The 17,803-nt window shown below is 41.7% G+C and overlaps 1 protein-coding gene and 1 long non-coding RNA gene across 2 annotated transcripts in view; one reads left to right on the top strand and one right to left on the bottom strand.

The window, feature by feature from the left end:
* PDE4B (phosphodiesterase 4B) overlaps positions 1-17,803 on the top strand; it is a 226,194-nt gene that overhangs the window by 38,542 nt on the left and 169,849 nt on the right. The window lies entirely within an intron of this gene.
* On the bottom strand, positions 967-17,252 carry LOC138798813 (uncharacterized). Its single transcript, XR_011364175.1, has 3 exons — positions 17,191-17,252; positions 6,521-6,658; positions 967-1,125 (listed from the first exon to the last, which is right to left on the bottom strand). It is a non-coding gene; the product is annotated as an uncharacterized lncRNA (long non-coding RNA).

The raw sequence follows: 17,803 nt of genomic DNA on the forward strand, positions 1-17,803 counted from the left end.
TCGCCCAATGGCCCAGTTGGCGGAGCTTGCGGGGCTTGGCCTCCTCCCGCGCCTCATTTATCATGATTTACGCCTGCTCACAGGCGCAAATCATGACGCAAATCTACACCTGCTGGAAGCAGGGGTCGATTTGGTAAGCCAGGCGCAGATTCACTAAGAGGCGTGCCCCTCTTAGTGAATCCTGCCGGAGAAAAGGAGAATCCCCCCCTTAGTGCCCAAATACCGTAAAACTGTCATATACTGCAAAGTAAATTCAAACAAAGCCCACATGATAGAGCCATTCAGTGCCCAAATACACCGTCATATAAAGCCAAGTACATCCAAACAAATGCCACATAATACAACTACACATTGAATAGCGGCCACAGAGAACCTGTCAGTTTACACAATGGAGCGCGCGGCAGGGATGATCTTCAGCAACGGCCGGGATGATCTTCAGCTACACCCAGCCGGGTCACAGAACGGCCGGTGTTATACACTATGTAAACACAGCCCAATACTGCAATACAGTGTCAAATAATTCTTCCATACAAAGCCCACACAATATCGCTCTTCACTGTCCAATGATACTCACATCCAATGCCAAATATACCGGTTACAAATACAATACAGACATTCAGCGCCAAAAGAATTGTGCCATACATGCTAAACACTTTGAAAGAAAACCAAGATAAACCCGCCATTCAGTGCCCAACTTATACTGCCATACCATGCTAAGAATAAACAGAGCACACTGTACAGCCATTCAGTACGCAAATAATACTGCCATACAGAGCAAAATATCTCCAAATAAAGCCCACACAATTCCGCCATTCAGTGCCCAACTTATACTTCCATATCATGCTAACAATAAACAAAGCACACTGTACTGCGATTCAGCACACAAATAATACTACCATATAATGCAAAATACAAGCCCACACAATACCGCCATTCAGTGTCTTACAACATCAAATTTTACTTCCATACTGTAAGGTCTATATGAAATCAAGAGATTAAAGTTGGGGTAAGTTGTGCCTCGTGCCTCAGTGATGGTTCAGTACAGTAATGGCGGCTGCGCTCTCTTCGTCTTTTCTCCCGTCACAGGACGCTGCCTCTCGGCCTTTCATGTGGTTGATTATCTGTCTGGACATAATAAGGTGAAGAATGTCAGTAAAGAACAAAGCCTGGAAATGTGAATTACATAGCGCAGAGTCCTGAATATCAGCGGGATTCCAGTAAGACACACGGTACATAGCCCAATCCCTCTGATGACAGCAATTCCCACAAAGACTTGCACGGTAAAGGTCAGGTCATTTGTACTGGTCTGAGGAGCCACAGGCATTGACTGCTTCATTGTGCCGCAGCCAGTGTGTGCGCATCACCGGGAACCGGGGTCTCTAATGTAGTGTCATGTAGATGGATGCCACATAAGAGGTTTATCGGGGCTCAAACAGCAAAATTTAGGAGTCTCAGGGGTCTCAGTCCTAGTAGTGGAGTGGTGTCTATGGTAAATCCCCTCTGGTCACAGGCAAGGTGTGTCAGAGCTATATAATGCTCAGAGCTTAAGTGTCAAGGAGGCGGTGCCAAGTACAGCATGCATGCCTCCTACCCCACCCCATAATTAAAGGGAAACTCCAGCGATTTTTCAGGAGTCAGAAAATTATATAGATATGTAATTTATTTGTATATAAAAATCTAAAATCTTCAGCTGCTGTATGTTCAACAGGAAAAGGTGTATTCTTTCCAGTCTGACACAGAGCTCTCTGCTGCCACGTCTGTCCATGTCAGGAACTGTCCAGAACAGGAGCAAATTCCCATAGAATACCTCTCCTGCTCTGGACATTTCCTGACATGGGCAGAGGTTACCAGCTGTTGCGGAAGTTATCTATCCATGCTGTGTATAGGAAGTCAACTGTCAATCAGCAGCTGGAGGGCGGGGGGAGGGGTGTGGCAAGATTCCTATTCTCCTGCACATTAGAAGAACGGCTGAACAAAATTATGTAGGTAATACACCGATCTGTGCAGCATTTCTGTCACTACTTTATGCTGCCCTCATTTAAGGCAGAATAAACCTAGTGACAGATTCCCTTTAAAGAAGCAACTTTCTTAGTTGCTATGGGTAACTGCTCCATTTTTCAGATGAATCGCTTTAATAATGGACGTGTCCTTTAAATGCACTGGCCTTTGGAGGCGACATATGTTTGTGCGGCACAGCACTTATATCCGCTGCCAAACGTTCTGTGTGATAGGAATGTAATCTCCTTTATAAACGCCCAGTTCACCAAGGAAAGTGCTCAATGTCAATAGCCGCACAATCGCGAGTTATTACAAGGCAGTAAGATGTAAGAATTAGAGGGCGCATCCAGCGGGCCACCATCTGCTATTATGTACATATATATTGATTGTGCTAAAAAAAAACACTTGAGAAAGGCCAAGCAATCGCAGCGCGTCCTCCAACGCCGTCCAGACAGGTGGTCCGGCCGCTTTGTTCGCTTCGTACTTTATAGGAGCTCTATTCATGTGAGTGAACAAGCGGCACAGTGCAGGTATGTGCTCTGAGCGCGGCGGGAGAGATTGCCTTGGCTCAGTCAATCATGTTATTTGTAAAGGAAAAAGTAACACATAAATATATTCATTAACTCTATCCAGCCGTCTACTGGCATAAGGGGAGGCTTCCGGGCCCCAATATAACACATGTAAGGGCCCTAACACCACCGACAAGGTATCTTCTATTATCCCTATGTTGTAGAGGAGAATATGGACCCCTCCTGCCAAGAACCTATCTATTATCTATCTATCCATCCATCTATCCATCCATCCATCTATCTGTCTCCTATTTCCTTCTCATGTTTGCTGTGCTGAAAAATTATTTTACCATCACAATAAACACCTGATTTGTTTACACTACCATTGGAGTGCCTTTGGACTTACTATAATATATAAGAAGCTTTTTGGTTGGAAGCTACGACTGGCACCCACACTTGAACTGTTGTGCTGCTGAATATACCTTCACTATCTATCTATCTATCTATCTATCTATCTATCTATCTATCTATCTATCTATCTATCTCCTATATATTATCTATCTATCTATCTATCTATCTTCTATCTATCTATCTATCTATCTATCTATCTCCTATCTATCTATCTATCTATCTATCTATCTATCTCCTATCTATCTATCTCCTATCTATCTATCTATCTATCTATCTCCTATCTATCTATCTATCTATCTATCTATCTATCTATCTATCTATCTATCTCTCTCCTATCTATCTATCTATCTATCTATCTATCTATCTATCTATCATTTATCTCCTATTTATCTATCTCCTATCTATCTATCTATCTATCTATCTATCTATCTATCTATCTATCTTCTATCTATCTATCTATCTATCTCCTATCTATCTATCTATCTATCTATCTCCTTTCTATCATCTATCTAATGGTGCGTTTACACAGGCAGATTTATCTGACAGATCTTTGAAGCCAAAACCAGGAACAGACTTATAACAGGGATCAGGTCATAAAGGACAGGCTGGGATCTATCCTCTTTTCAAATCCATTCCTGGCTTTAGCTTCCAAAATCTGTCAGATAAATCTTTCTGTGTAAACGCACCCTAACTCCTATCTATCTATCTATCTATCTATCTATCTATCTATCTATCTATCTATCTATCTATCTATCTATCTAATACAGTATCTATTCCAGCACACATCACTTTATATTACAGCCTGCAGGTGGCACTGTCCTCACTGTTGTATATGATGTTGTATATCACTCATTTTCTAACTCTTTGTATAGACACCATTTCTCCTAGTGACATCTAGAGGCTAATAGGAGGAATTACAGTAATTAATCATTGAAATGGCAAAGAAAAACTGTTTTATTTTCATCTGATATTTTACAATAAGATAATATACAGATAATATACATAGTATAGTTAGTAGTGTTATGTCAGATAGCAGAGTGGTTCCCCTGTGAGCTCAGCAATGTTTTTATCCATGTAGTGGCTTCAGTGATGCTAAGTGGATGACCTCTGGACACTAGCATTTCTTGAAGTACTTTAAATGGGGTATTCCCATCTAAGCTTGTTATCCCCTGCATAATTACAACATGATCTCTGGGGTTCTGACCGATGGTACCCCCAAGATCCTTAAAACAGGAATACAATAGATGGGTGAAAGGTAGCCCTAGCAGTATTTTCAGCTTTTATATGACTTTCACCACAGATGGTGAGGCCCAGGCTTCCCCTTGGTCAGTCTGGTGAGGCCCAGGCGTTGCCTTGGTCTGTTGGGTGAGGCTCCAGTAGAAAAAGTTTGAGAAGCACTGCTTTAGGGAATACAGAGAAAAAAGAGGACGGGAAAAAGGGGCCGGGACCCCATTATAGATTCAGTTCAAAACTGTACATACTATAATACATAATGTAGATATAAGTTACAGAGTCATAACAGTCTTTTCTACAGATAAAATATAGAGAGGGTCTTAGGTGAGAGGGAGGGGGAGGAACCAATAGAACCATGGGAGGGGGAGGGGGAAGTTGTATAGGAAACAGAGGAGAAGAGAGGGAAGTGAGGGAGGGGGGGGGGGGGGGGGGGGAGTCCTGCGTCCCACCATATCAAAGACTCAAGAACAAAAATTTAAATGTAAAATTTAAAATGTAAAATATTAATTTTCTATGGGCCGAACGTTTCCAAACACGGAAACAATTCAGACAAAACCTCTAATATATTGCAAGATGTGAAGTATAAGACTTAAAGTGGACTTGGGGGATTTGATCTCAGTCCTCTTTAGCAGTTGCTTTTCAAGCAGTTGTAATGAAATAAAATTTCTGTATACTGTCGAGTACATTAGTGTCGCCCACAGTAATTATGCAGCGTTTCTAGTAGAGATATTGCTATCTAGAGGGAGATTTATCAAAAATGGTGTAAAGTGAAACTGGCTCAGTTGCCCCTAGCAACCAATCAGATTCCACTTCCCATTCCTCACAGACTCTTTGGAAAATGAAAAGTGAAATCTGATTGGTTGCTAGGGGCAACTGAGCCAGTTTCACTTTACACCATGTTTTATAAATCTCCTCCATAGTCCAAACAGATCAGACTCTGCTGTCAAGGATTCCCACATATTGGGCATACAGCGGTGTAGCGCACTGAGGAAGACTGAAGTAGTGGCAGGGTCCCACGTGAAGGGTGTACACAATAAAACAGGTGGGACATGGAAGCCACTACGAGCTAACTCCAATCTAAAGACTGGCAAGAGAGTCCTGGAAAATCTATACCACTCTTGACTTGCCAGATTCTTGGTAGCTTTAAAGCATACAAATGTTGGTTTCTTGATTTTAGGCCTTATACACACATTAGTTGTGCCCTGATGCCACATCAATTAGAACACTTTATGGTCTTGTAAGCTTTAGTATGTGGCAGCTACTATGAGGACTATCATTATATCTACTGTATTAGGCCCGTTTCAGACAACCGTAATGAGGACACATTTGCATTCATGTTATGACCAAATATAAAACCATTATAGGTCCTTGTAGTACCTGAGGGGGTGGAGCTTGACACAAGAATTCTCTTTGAACCTATGAGTCCTATTCCACCGGACGAGCAGGACCCGATCAACGATGTAAACGTTTACTGGGCCTATTCCACGGCCCTGATGATCGTGAAACAAGGGCTGCAGGGAAATCGTTACCGATGTCCTTACATTACCTGTCTGGGCTGCACGTCTTCTTCTCCCATTCCCGCGCGGCAGCATCGGCTTTGGAGCAGGGCTGTCTGAACTGACAGACCGCTCAGCCAATCACTGGCTGCGGTGGTTCCGGCCAGTAATTGGCTTAGCGGTCTGTCAGTTCAGACAGCCCCGCTCCGAAGCTGCTGCTGCAGCGCGGGACCGGGAGCAGAAGACCTGCAGCCCGGACAGGTAATGTATGGTTCTGCTGACATCGTCGGTCGCCGCCGCGCACCGCTATTTAACTGTAGCGAAGCGCTGATGGCAAACAACGATCTTAGGTCTGAACCTAAACGAATGATCAGGCAATGACACGATCATCGGCTGATCATTCTCTCTATTCCACGGCCGAATGGGGCCAATTCAGCCGATTATCGCTCCTGTGGAATAGGCCCCTATGTCATGCTCCATCTTCTCAGGTCCATACATGGTCTTACCTGGAGTGTTCCTTTAAGGCTATGATCTCCAACTTGTGGTTCTCCCACTGTTGCGAAACTACAACATCTGATATGCCCAGACACTCAATAACTATGTGGGCATGCTGGGAGTTGTAGTTTCACATCTGGTAGAGCCCAGATCTGTATCAGAGAAGGATCTGTCCTCATATACACCACAATGAGAGGCAGAAGACTGTCTCTCTGCCATCCGTCTGATGAAGTCATTTCCAAGATCCTCTTCGGTATAAACAGATATATTATTCCGTTCTGTCCTGTTTATCATTTTCCTTCAAGACTCTTCCTGATTTATCCGCCACAGATGTTCTCCACATTTATTTCATCCCCTATAAATCTGCAGGCGCCTCACCTGGAACGTCTGACCCTGGATACAGGCCGGATACGCTTCTTTGTCCCCATATCTGATTCAGTAACGTCACCCGGTGTTTGCTCCTATAAATCTATTTAGCCGGGGAAGAAAGTCTGTGAAATTTCAAAGTCAGAAAAGCTGTAAAATAAAAAAAATAAAAAAAAATTAGATCACGGTCACTTAACCAATGAACGTAAAAGTAAAAACTGAACAAACAACAAAGGATAAGGACTAATAGTCAGTGTAATGGAGTGTATAACAATGGCTGCCAGCTTAGGTCTTACATAGGTGTCCAGCTTTCCCAGACCCCTGAATGCCAAAGTTACCTGGTTCTTCTGTAATACTTTCCTTGTTGTATTATGGCCACAAGTTCCAGCTGCAACTCAGAACTTTATGGCCATAGAAAACATCTGTACTATACTAGTGTGAACCAAGCCTTAAAGGTCTTTAAAAAAATTTAAGAAACCTGCAAGCAGTTTTGCAATATAATCTTATTTTTTCAATTTTTTTTTTAAATCAGTGTTATACATATGGCCACTAGGTGTCTCCCTTCCTGTCAAACTGTGCTCCATGCTCCCTCTATGCTGATAGTTGGTCTTTCCTCTGTTAAAAAAAAAAAAAAAACACAGAAAGTCTACCTTTGAGCCCTCAACGACATGACTTGGTATGAATTTAAAGCCATTTTTGAGCATGCATGGAGTGGGGCAAGTCTTCACTGTGCATGTGTACAGCTGCTGTACATCCACATTCAATAGCATAGAATCCTGGGGGTGCTTGCATTGTACAGTCAGCTCTCCTGTCAAACAGCACCAAAATCTCTGTAATCACACAGTGACATCATACTGACTGAATTGTTACATAACAAAGAGCATTGTCTCCTGGTAAGCTGCAGAGCTGATAATATAATTAGCAAAAGTTAATAATATAATTAGCCTCAGTTAATTGCCCTCCGTTGATATACAACCTGCATGATGTACAGGTGTCTTTCCTTGTGTGAAATACTGACACAATACTGACACATAGGGAACATGGAGCACAGTTTGGCCGTATGTATAATGTTGATTTGAACATTGAAAACTTAAAAAAATGAATAAAATGAATATATTGCAAAACTGCTCGCGATTACAATCCCTGTCTAAAAAAAAATAAAATATTCAATGAATAGAGGCCGCAGAAAACCCTGTCAACCCTGTCGGCTCTGGCCGCATGCTCCATTGTGTGCGATGAGGAGTTCTGATGCGGGCACGTATGGATGCGCCTGCATCAGAACTAAACTAAACTAGCAGCGCTAAAGATCATCCAGCCAGTACTGCAGTTCTGGCCGGGATGATCTTTTCTTAGACTGGCGTCTGAACATAGCCTTAGTAAGTATACTCACCGTATATACTGACAGCAGCTCCCTGTATAACCCATAGAACTAAAATCAGACTCCCCTCATCCAGGCTGGACTGTCCTGTTCTGTAGTAAGTCTGTCCATAGGTGGCTGACATGGAGGAGCATGTGACCATGCCCTGCACCCAGTGTCTTCCATAGGCATATACAGGCTCAGTGGTGGAGACTAGGGGCGGGGCATGGTCACATGCTTCACCATGATAGCCATCTTATGGACAGACTCACCACAGTGCAGGACAGCACAGCCTGGAGGAGGGGAGTCAGATTTTAGCTGTATGAGGTACACAGGGAGCTGCTGTCAGTATACACAGATACTGAACTATTACTATGAGGCTATGTTCACACTGCGTATGAATCCGGCAGTAGTGCGAACCGCGAATATACGCACGTAGTTTTGAGGTTGATGCGTTCGCTTGAAAGTATACGATATACGGCCGCACAATGCACACTACGTATGAGCTTACGGCCGGATCGTATACGGCGCCGTGAAAAATGAACAAGACCATTGTTTGAGGTCGGAAATGTTGAAACTCACGGCCGTGGATTTCCATGCGGTCCCGTACGGAGTACTTATTTCAGCCAAATTGAACTTGATTTTTCGATCCAAAAGGTTCTGTGTGGTTTACGGGGCTGGGCGAAGATTTCCAAGTAAATGACCTGCCTCAGATCGCTTCGAAACAAGCTAGGGAAGCACAACTGTACTACGGGCGTATGTTTGCGGATCGTACGCATCCGGCCGCATGTCTATTTTTCCCACGCCCGTAGTTTCAGCCGCACATGTACGGCAGCGTACGATCTACGGACGGATTCATACGCAGTGTGAACATAGCCTAAAGTGGCAAACCTCTTGAACAAAACATTGTGGCTAGGAGCTACAGTGCGAAAACATAGAACATACAGCACTAAAGCAGCTCTGTGGCCCCTTCAATCTCAGGGTCATAGCGGCCCCTAGGGGACTACCACCAATAATAAGGTGATGCAACATAATAGCAATTCTATATTATTACCATTTTACGTAATATCGCCATATGGTTTCTTTTTAAATGAAAAAAGACCCTAAATCACAGATGTTAGACCCGCGGCTCTTCACCTGTTGCAAAACTACAACTCCCACCATGCCTGGACAGCAAAAGCCAAAGCTGATCAAATCTGAGATCTCATGCTGTATGGCATCACTCTCGCTGCATGACGTCCTTCTGTGATTAGCGGTCCCTGTGATTGGACGGCACGGCGGCCGTGGCAGAGAATCGCAATCCCTGACGGTAATTTCAGCGGATAATGAGGATTTTTTTCCTGCAGAAATTTTCCCTTTTGAAGTGAATATGAGCTTTGGGCTGATGAAGGTGTCTCCAGCCGACAGAGGATTAACCGTTTCCTGCACCCAGTGAGCTTCAGCTTATACCTGCTCGTGCCAGCCACCGATAAGGGATTGTGTGTTACCAGCGTCCAGGATACACGACCTTGCATAGGACTGATTGCCGCTTGTTCTTATCTACACGACTGATGTATTGAAGAGAAGGGGCCTCATCCGGGCACACAGTATATGGACAGGCCAACTACCACCGGGTTTACTGCAGCTGTGCTATTATTTTGCCAATTCTTTGCTTGACCCGTCCTACTAAAACTATAGCCTGTCTATTACTCTACTCACATCCAGAGCTGCATTAAAACAAAAACATTTTCTTTAATAAAGTTATATTATAAATAGAGATGAGCGAACCGGGTTCGGGTTCGAGTCGATCCGAACCCGAATGTTCGGCATTTGATTAGCTGGGGCTGCTGAACTTGGATAAAGCTCTAAGGTTGTCTGGAAAACATGGATACAGCCAATGACTATATCTATGTTTTCCACATAGCCTTAGGGCTTTATCCAAATTCAGCAGCCCCCGCTAATCAGATGCCGAAAGTTCGGGTTCGGATGGACTCGAGCATGCTCCAGGTTCGCTCAACTCTAATTATAAAGTTGCACAATGTAAAACGTAAAAGAAATTTCCGGAATCCCCCTTTAAACACCAATTACTTTCAAATAAAATCTAAATGATTACAGAACAAATACTAAACCATTTCTAACGCATGGTTATGAAACGGATGGATAATATCACAGAAACCAGACAGACCCTTCTATAGTCAATGTGGTCCATCATTGGACGGATTCGGCTTTGCCGTTATTGTCGCTGCTCTGCTCCATCATTGGATAGATATAGAATATAAGAGAGCAGATGTGAACAAGCCCTTATTGACGCTTCCCCCCACTTTCAAGCATTAAGAATCCAATGTATTGTGTAAATTGCCTTACACAACTCCTAATGTTCTCATATGCAACATGAAATAGAAGCAATAAACCTCTCTCCCCGCAGCCACATACACATTACCGAAGCCGGCCAAGTGTATCTCTCCTTAGATGGATTCCATTCCGGACACAAAACTCTTTTCGGCTCCATCACTATATTATAAATAGTCTTCTGTTCAGCTATGAGCAATGGGGTTTCTTCATGAAACTCCAATTCTTCATGTGCTACCATATATTTTTCTTAAAGTGGCGCTACACTTTAGATTGTATTACATACTGGCATAAATAATAACAGTTTCCGAACCCGAATGCTCGGCATTTGACTCCTGGCAGCTGGAGAAGTTTGATGCCGCCATAGGGAGTCCTGGAAAGCATGGACACAGACAGAGGCCATCGGGTGGCATCCAACTTCTCCAGCCACCAGGAGTGAAATGCCAAGTGTTCGGGTTCAGAGAACGTTGACAAACCGGAACAGTTCGGCTAGTCCGCTTAACACTTCCCACCAGTCATACCAATACTAATGTTATATAAAGGATTGCTTTCTTGTGTAATTCCCTAATTAAAGGGAATCTGTCAGCAACCAGGCCCCTAAGGTGCTGACAGTGTGCTGTAGCTGGCAGTCCCCTAGTGAGCATGGTATCTTTTGGTAATTTGTCTGTACAGTGGATTATGCACAGTCTTAGGTCTCCTACTGTAATGAAGAGTCAATGAGGAGTTGTGCCTCAGCATTTGTGCCTCACTCTAGCACTCCTCACCACCGCTTCCTCCTCCCCCTTCTTCATAAATAATCAATGCTGCCCGGCCTCCTGCTCACTCAGCTGTTAGTATCTGCCAATGGAGGACTGATCCTGTGTAGGAGCTGTGGTCTAGGGGTAAATCACCTGTCTAGAAACCTGCAACAGTTAGTTTTCTTTGGTTCAAATCCCCAGATGGAAATGAAATATCGTTATTTTTTCCTTTTTCTCATTATTGTATCATTCTTACAATAATGTAAAAAATAATGTAAGGTGCAAAAAATTTCCAATCAGGTCCCAATTAGTTTAGTTTTTTTTTTAAATACAACAATGAGAAAAATAGGCTCTGGTGTAGAATCGGCCAGGCCTTGACCCTGAAGCCAATTCTCTAGGCATTATGCGGATGTCAGCTATTTTCCCATACTGTAAATGGACATCTAGAGGTAACAAATTTCCGGACTCCCAACCTTTATTCAACCTTTAGACACTTGATAAAGAGACCGGACCGGTCTCGAAACGCGTTGTGTCGCCGGCATAATTCTTTTAATAAATTTTATGATATTTTATATCACTATTACCTCTTGGACCTGCGCCTGTTTTACCCGCCTTGGAGTGGAGGAGGATACTGACAACCTTTATTCAAGTTACCAGAAGAAGACGAGTTTCTCTACTATGACAGATATGATGTATAGTTCCTATGATAAACCTTCACTTAGGGTTAATCTTACCACTTTGCTCATCTTCTTTCACGGGTTGCCTCTAGACCTTGTTCGGTCTTCTACCATTTTGTTGACTCTCGCTGAGATTTAGCATCTCAAACAAGTCGTAATGAAACATTTGCCCATTAGTTTGTTTCCCTGTCTAAGATATCAGAGCCTTAACGCAAAGCTCGAGAGAAGACGGTCCAAGGCGGAGGCCGCTTTGAACTTGGGCTCATTAGAGAGTAATGCAGGTGGTGTCTGATGCTGACAGCTCTGCAAGGAACCACAAGAGCCATTACAGGGCCCAGAATAGTTATATACTAATCCCATGGTGCATTATCACAAGCAAAAAGGAGCCGGGTCCATATTAGTTTTAATTAAAAATTTATTTGAGCCCCCCCACCCCTCCACAAAGCAATGATTATAATATCTATGGGAAAGTAGAAGAATACAAAAAGATACGTAACCCACCAGTGGTTAAGAATCTGAAGAAAACAGAGAAGTTTGTGCCTTCTATGATACAGAAGATTCTACATAGAACGTGCTGGCTGACATTCACACACATTGTTACAACCTTTCTATGAATTCGGCATTAAAGAGAAGCTTTTAACGTCATCAGGCATGTCAAAAGTTATTGATCACAGTGGGTCTTACCAGTGAGACCTGCTGTGATCGAGAGATATAGCCGGGGAGAGAGGGTGATTCATTTCCCAACCGGCCACTGATTCCGACAATGTAGTCTCATAGAGCTACATTGTCCGAACTGGCCATTACAGCGATATGGCCAGGGAATGAATGACTTTATCTCTCGATTACAGTGGGTCTCAGCAGTAAGACCCACGGTGATCAATAACTTTTGACATGTGTGATGACCTGTCAAAAGTCATTTTTGATGACAGGTACACTTTAAAGAGTTTAATAACAGGTAGTGAAGAGGCTGATGGGAACATAGTTTGTGGCCAAACAGAATGGTACTAGAAGGCTGATTTGGCGGGCTCTCTGAGGAGACTACGCATCCCACAAGGAGTGAGGTGATCTAAAGTTCAAGTCAAGAATACTTCAGTTTTTGGTCCTTAGGTGGTCTGTGGGAGGGGATCCTTCTTAAGGCTCTATTCCACGGAACGATTATCGTTCATAAACTTGCTCCAATGACCGCTCGTTAACGATAATCGCTTCGTAGAAGAGGTGTAAACGAGCCAACGACAAAGGCGAAATCGTTATATTGTCGTTCAAAATAGTTTTTAGCATGTCGAAAAAAAATTGTTGGTCTTTGAAAGATAATTCGCTAAGCGTTTTGTAAAATTAGAAATCTTTCAGTCGTTCGTAAAAAGGTTAAAAAAAAGTAGATGTGTCGTATGGTCATGATCACCCCGGCGAACGTTTTAAACGACCATGTAACAACCGCAAAATAATCATTACACTACATATATCGTTCACGTTCCCACGTGTGTTATGTGTTATCGTTCGCTAAAAAAAATCGTTTAGTGATCGTTAATGAGCGGTCGTTGGAGCGAGTTTATGAACGATAATCGTTCCAAGGAATAGGGCCAGCCCGTAGGGGAGAATGGGGGGGAGGGAAATGGGAGTTGCTAAATGTTATGACAAAACGTAAAACCAGGACAGGTGAGCCTATGTGGGAATACGTTTTATTGTCTAGATTGTTTGTTTAAAAAAAGGTAAAAGCTAATTTAAAATAAAAAATAAAAAAAAAATAATATATATATATATATATATATATATATATATATATATATATATATATATATATATATAAACTTTGTGGCCTGGGGCACTGGCAGGTTGCCAGTGTCCGTAAGTGGCTGCTCTATTTCTGGAGAGTTCCTCCTCACAAGTAGTTTGCAATTGCTATTTAAGCAAGAGCCCCATTCGATTTATAACATAGTTTTCTGTCAGTCATGTTGGCGCCTGACGCAAGAAGAAGCAGCAGGGAAAACAGAAATATTTTTCTACCAGACGTCAAATCTCTTCCCCTTTAATTCCCAAATCTCCCCAGTAATGAAAATGAATATTTCAAGCATTTCACATAGTGCCCCTCTGAGAGCCAAAATGATTTCCCTCCCTCGGTGTGTCGTCCTGCGTAGTTTCCATAGATACGTTATCTGTTACAGTGGAATACTCCGGGACCCGCTGCCAAACCGGCGTATGCTAATGAAATCCTATTACTTGCCAATTACCTTCCTGGCTTTACATCTAGGAATCAAGGGAAAGATCAAGTCTGGGCTCTAATGCTTCCAAGGCCTACATAGGGAAAACAGCGAAAGGCTGGAAAGATTTGTCTTCCAGCAAAATGGGGAGAACTAGGATGAAGTTTGTGAGGACTATGATCTTTGTGGTGGCTTAAAGGATGTGTGCTCCTTTAACTATCTCCTAAAATGTCATTGAGTACTTGGTCATAGGATAGAAGGGGCCATGACACGTGCCCATTACAGTGCCATTCATTTTAAAGGGTACTGTTTTATATCCAGATCTAAAAGCAATCCCAAAATTATTCCTTAACATCTATCCATGGACATCTGTGATAAGTATCTGCTTCATGGGAGTCGTTCATTAGGACCCCCACCATCATGAGAACAGAGGTCCCTTGCAACAGTGCACAGTGCACCTTCAGAAGATAGCCGAGGTCTTGCTCATTTTGCAAGTTGCAAACAGGGTCCATTATACGTGTTGTGATTTTATTGTAAACACTAAAATAGCCTGCCCATTAGAATTTTGTTTCTTTGTAGAAAATCTGTTCCATAACAGCAAACTGCACTGTATACTTGTATATAATAGACATAGTTAATTGTACTGGTTGCATTGCATTCCACATCTGTGCTGGTCATGAATTCTAGAGAACCAACAATACAGTAAAGAGAGAGGCCTGAAGGTTAGTATAGCAGAAGATACTAGACAGTATGATTTATGGCGGCCCCATGATACATTTAGCGCCACAGGCAGTCTACCATACCAGACCCAGCTACAATGACAAGAGTGGTGCTGTTCCTGGAAGTAAAGCAGACCACATTTCTAATCACATAAAACCACTTTAATCTTACATCAACATCAGCTTCATAGTATTTGCCAACTACACAGGCAATGGAGCATAGTCCTAACCAGGCTGGGGTGATGCCATAAATGTGCAGCTGTGAGGCCTGTACAGTCAGCAATGGGTGTAATCCCTGCTGGCAGCAAGTCCATAAAGCAGATTGTGTAATTGACAGGGAAATACAGTAATACTTGAAGGTTAAGAGTTATTCGCAAGTTCAGCTTTATATGAGGAGAACAAACTAATGCGACAAAAAAAGAGAAGGAAACAGGTGAAGAGATCTGAACCTGCGCTGTGTCTGATCGTAATATAGCATATCTACCCTGTGATCTACATCAATGCCGGAGATGTTCTCCAGAAATACAGGGGAACTGACACTGTGAATAGGGAATCCAAGAATCAAATACAAGTATTACAGAAAATGAGCATGTAACTCTCATACATAGGGGGCAGTATTATTGTAGTTATAGTCTTGTATATAGGGGGCAGTATTATTGTATTTATATTCTTGTATATAGGAGCAGTATTATAGTAGTTATATTCTTGTATATAGGAGCAGTATTATAGTAGTTATATTCTTGTATATAGGAGCAGTATTATAGTAGTTATATTCTTGTATATAGGGAGCAGTATTATAGTAGTTATATTCCTGTATATAGGAGCAGTATTATAGTAGTTATATTCTTGTATATAGGAGCAGTGTTATAGTAGGTGTATTCTTGTATATAGGGGCAGTATTATAGTAGTTATATTCTTGTATATAGGAGGTAGTATTATAGTAGTTATATTCTTGTATATAGGAGCAGTATTATAGTAGTTATATTCTTGTATATAGGAGCAGTATTATAGTAGTTATATTCTTGTATATAGAAGCAGTATTATAGTAGTTATATTCTTGTATATAGGAGGTAGTATTATAGTAGTTATATTCTTGTATATAGGAGCAGTATTATAGTAGTTATATTCTTGTACATAGCAGGCAGTATTATAGTAGTTATATTCTTGTATATAGAAGCAGTATTATTTATAGTAGTCATATTCTTGTATATAGGGGGCAGTATTATAGTAGTTATATTCATGTATATAGGAGCAGTATTATAGTAGTATAGTGGGCAATATTATAGTAGTTATATTCTTGTATATAGAGGCAGTATTATAGTAATTATATTCTTGTATATAGGAGAAGCATTATAGTAGTTATATTCTTGTATATAGGAGCAGTATTATAGTAATTATATTCTTGTATATAGGAGAAGTATTATAGTAGTTATATTCTTGTATATAGGAGCAGTATTATAGTAGTTATATTCTTGTATATAGGGGTCAGTATTATAGTAGTTATGTGTGAGGTTTGAGAAAAAAGACATTTTGCACTCACCCACAACTCGCGGAATCTTCAGTTTATTGTAGACATCAGGGAGCAAGCAAGGAAGTTGGTACGCGAGTACGTCTCAGGAGGCGACCATTTCTCACTCAGGTGCGCTTTGTCAAGCCCAGAGACCCTATGTCTCCCATGTGCATTATAGTAGTTATATTCTTGTATATAGGGGCAGTATTACAGTAGTTATATTTTTCTATATAGGAGACAGTATTATAGTAGTTATATCCTTTTACATGGTGGCAACATTTTAATCTAACAGCTATGATTAGGTTTCTATTACATATTTACTTGTGCAACATTCCTTCAGTTTCCATTGTAATCCATCAGTGGCTCCTCTCTGTAAGATTTACTTTCTCAGAGTCTTCATCTTCTCCCTCATTTATTTTTCTTTTGTTATAAATACACTACCTTGTTAACCGCCAAATCCACCAAACAACTGAGTGCCTTAAAATAGACAAATCTATAAAACGTGCTGCACATTTCTTAAGATTTTGTGCAATGAAGGTGAAAGGGTTTTTGTTTCCTAGGAAACAGATGCTTTCACAAGCGTCGCCGAAAAGAATTTCCTTAAGAAAAAAAATATTCCTTTGCCCCCGACTCCACTCCGATCATCTGGCAGCAGGAACAGTCTGGGTTTCTAGTAAAGTGTTTGTCTTCCTTTGGCCTCTTGGCTCTTTATAGATGCCATCTCTCGGAGATGTAGACAGTTTCTTATTGTTTGTGGCATTCTTCGGCCATGACAGGTAAGAAACCGGCACGTTTCTCTGTGACATTGATTAGTGACACGATAATTATTCCGTACTAATGCGATAATTGGAGATTACAGCCGTCACACAAATTTATATAGAATTGTTCATATATAATTTTTCTATGACTTTTTCATTGTCCAGGTAATTGAAGGACACCTCATTAGGGCCTATTTACACAAGTCAGGTTTGTTCCAGGTTTCAAAAAAAAATAAAAAATTCCTAAAACTGAAAGATTTTTTGGTTAACATTTTGCTAAAAGTATGGCGGAAACATCACTCTCCGTTCTGGTTAATACAGTTGAGTCCTATTAGTCTAACCACCAGTTAAAGGGGTGGCGTCATGATGCAAAGAAGGTAAAACGCATGTGTACTACATACTTATATGTATGTGTATGCTGACATCACTGTACCATTTTTCTTCCCTGAATACTTCCTGGTTTCCTCTCTGAACTGTGACCCTGCGGTTGCCATGCAACAGTGCAGACACTTTCCCACAATCCACCTAGCTTGCAGATGAAGTAAAAACTAGAGATGAGCGGATTTACAGTACAATGCGAATCGCTTTGTTAGCTTGTCAATCGGCTTATCAGCCTGCTGCCTTTGATAACTGTGCCACTCCATTCCAGGTGCCTGGAAAAGCTGGATCCAGTCCTGGGCAACAGAATATCAAAACTAAGCAGGAATATGGGGGATCAGTGAGTGTATATCTCCTACCACGCTGAATCTTTGCCCTGGGTACAGGAAAAGTTAACTACGCCTCTGCCCAGACCATATTGTCACCCCCACCAGCTTGGAACCTTTACCAGTTGGTAGAGGTCCAACTCTCATACTGTCCGGTAAATTAAAGACTTTTCTGCCAATACAGATTAGTTAGCTGTAACCATGGAGACACATAGGTCGCCCTAGGAACTGAAGACACACAAAGTCACAGATTTCTAGTCAAGACTACTTGTTCTTTCAATTTTGTTTGCACTGAAACAATAACGATGAC

The sequence above is a fragment of the Dendropsophus ebraccatus genome, chromosome 8 (genome assembly GCF_027789765.1).
Source record: "Dendropsophus ebraccatus isolate aDenEbr1 chromosome 8, aDenEbr1.pat, whole genome shotgun sequence".
Lineage (NCBI taxonomy): Eukaryota > Metazoa > Chordata > Amphibia > Anura > Hylidae > Dendropsophus > Dendropsophus ebraccatus.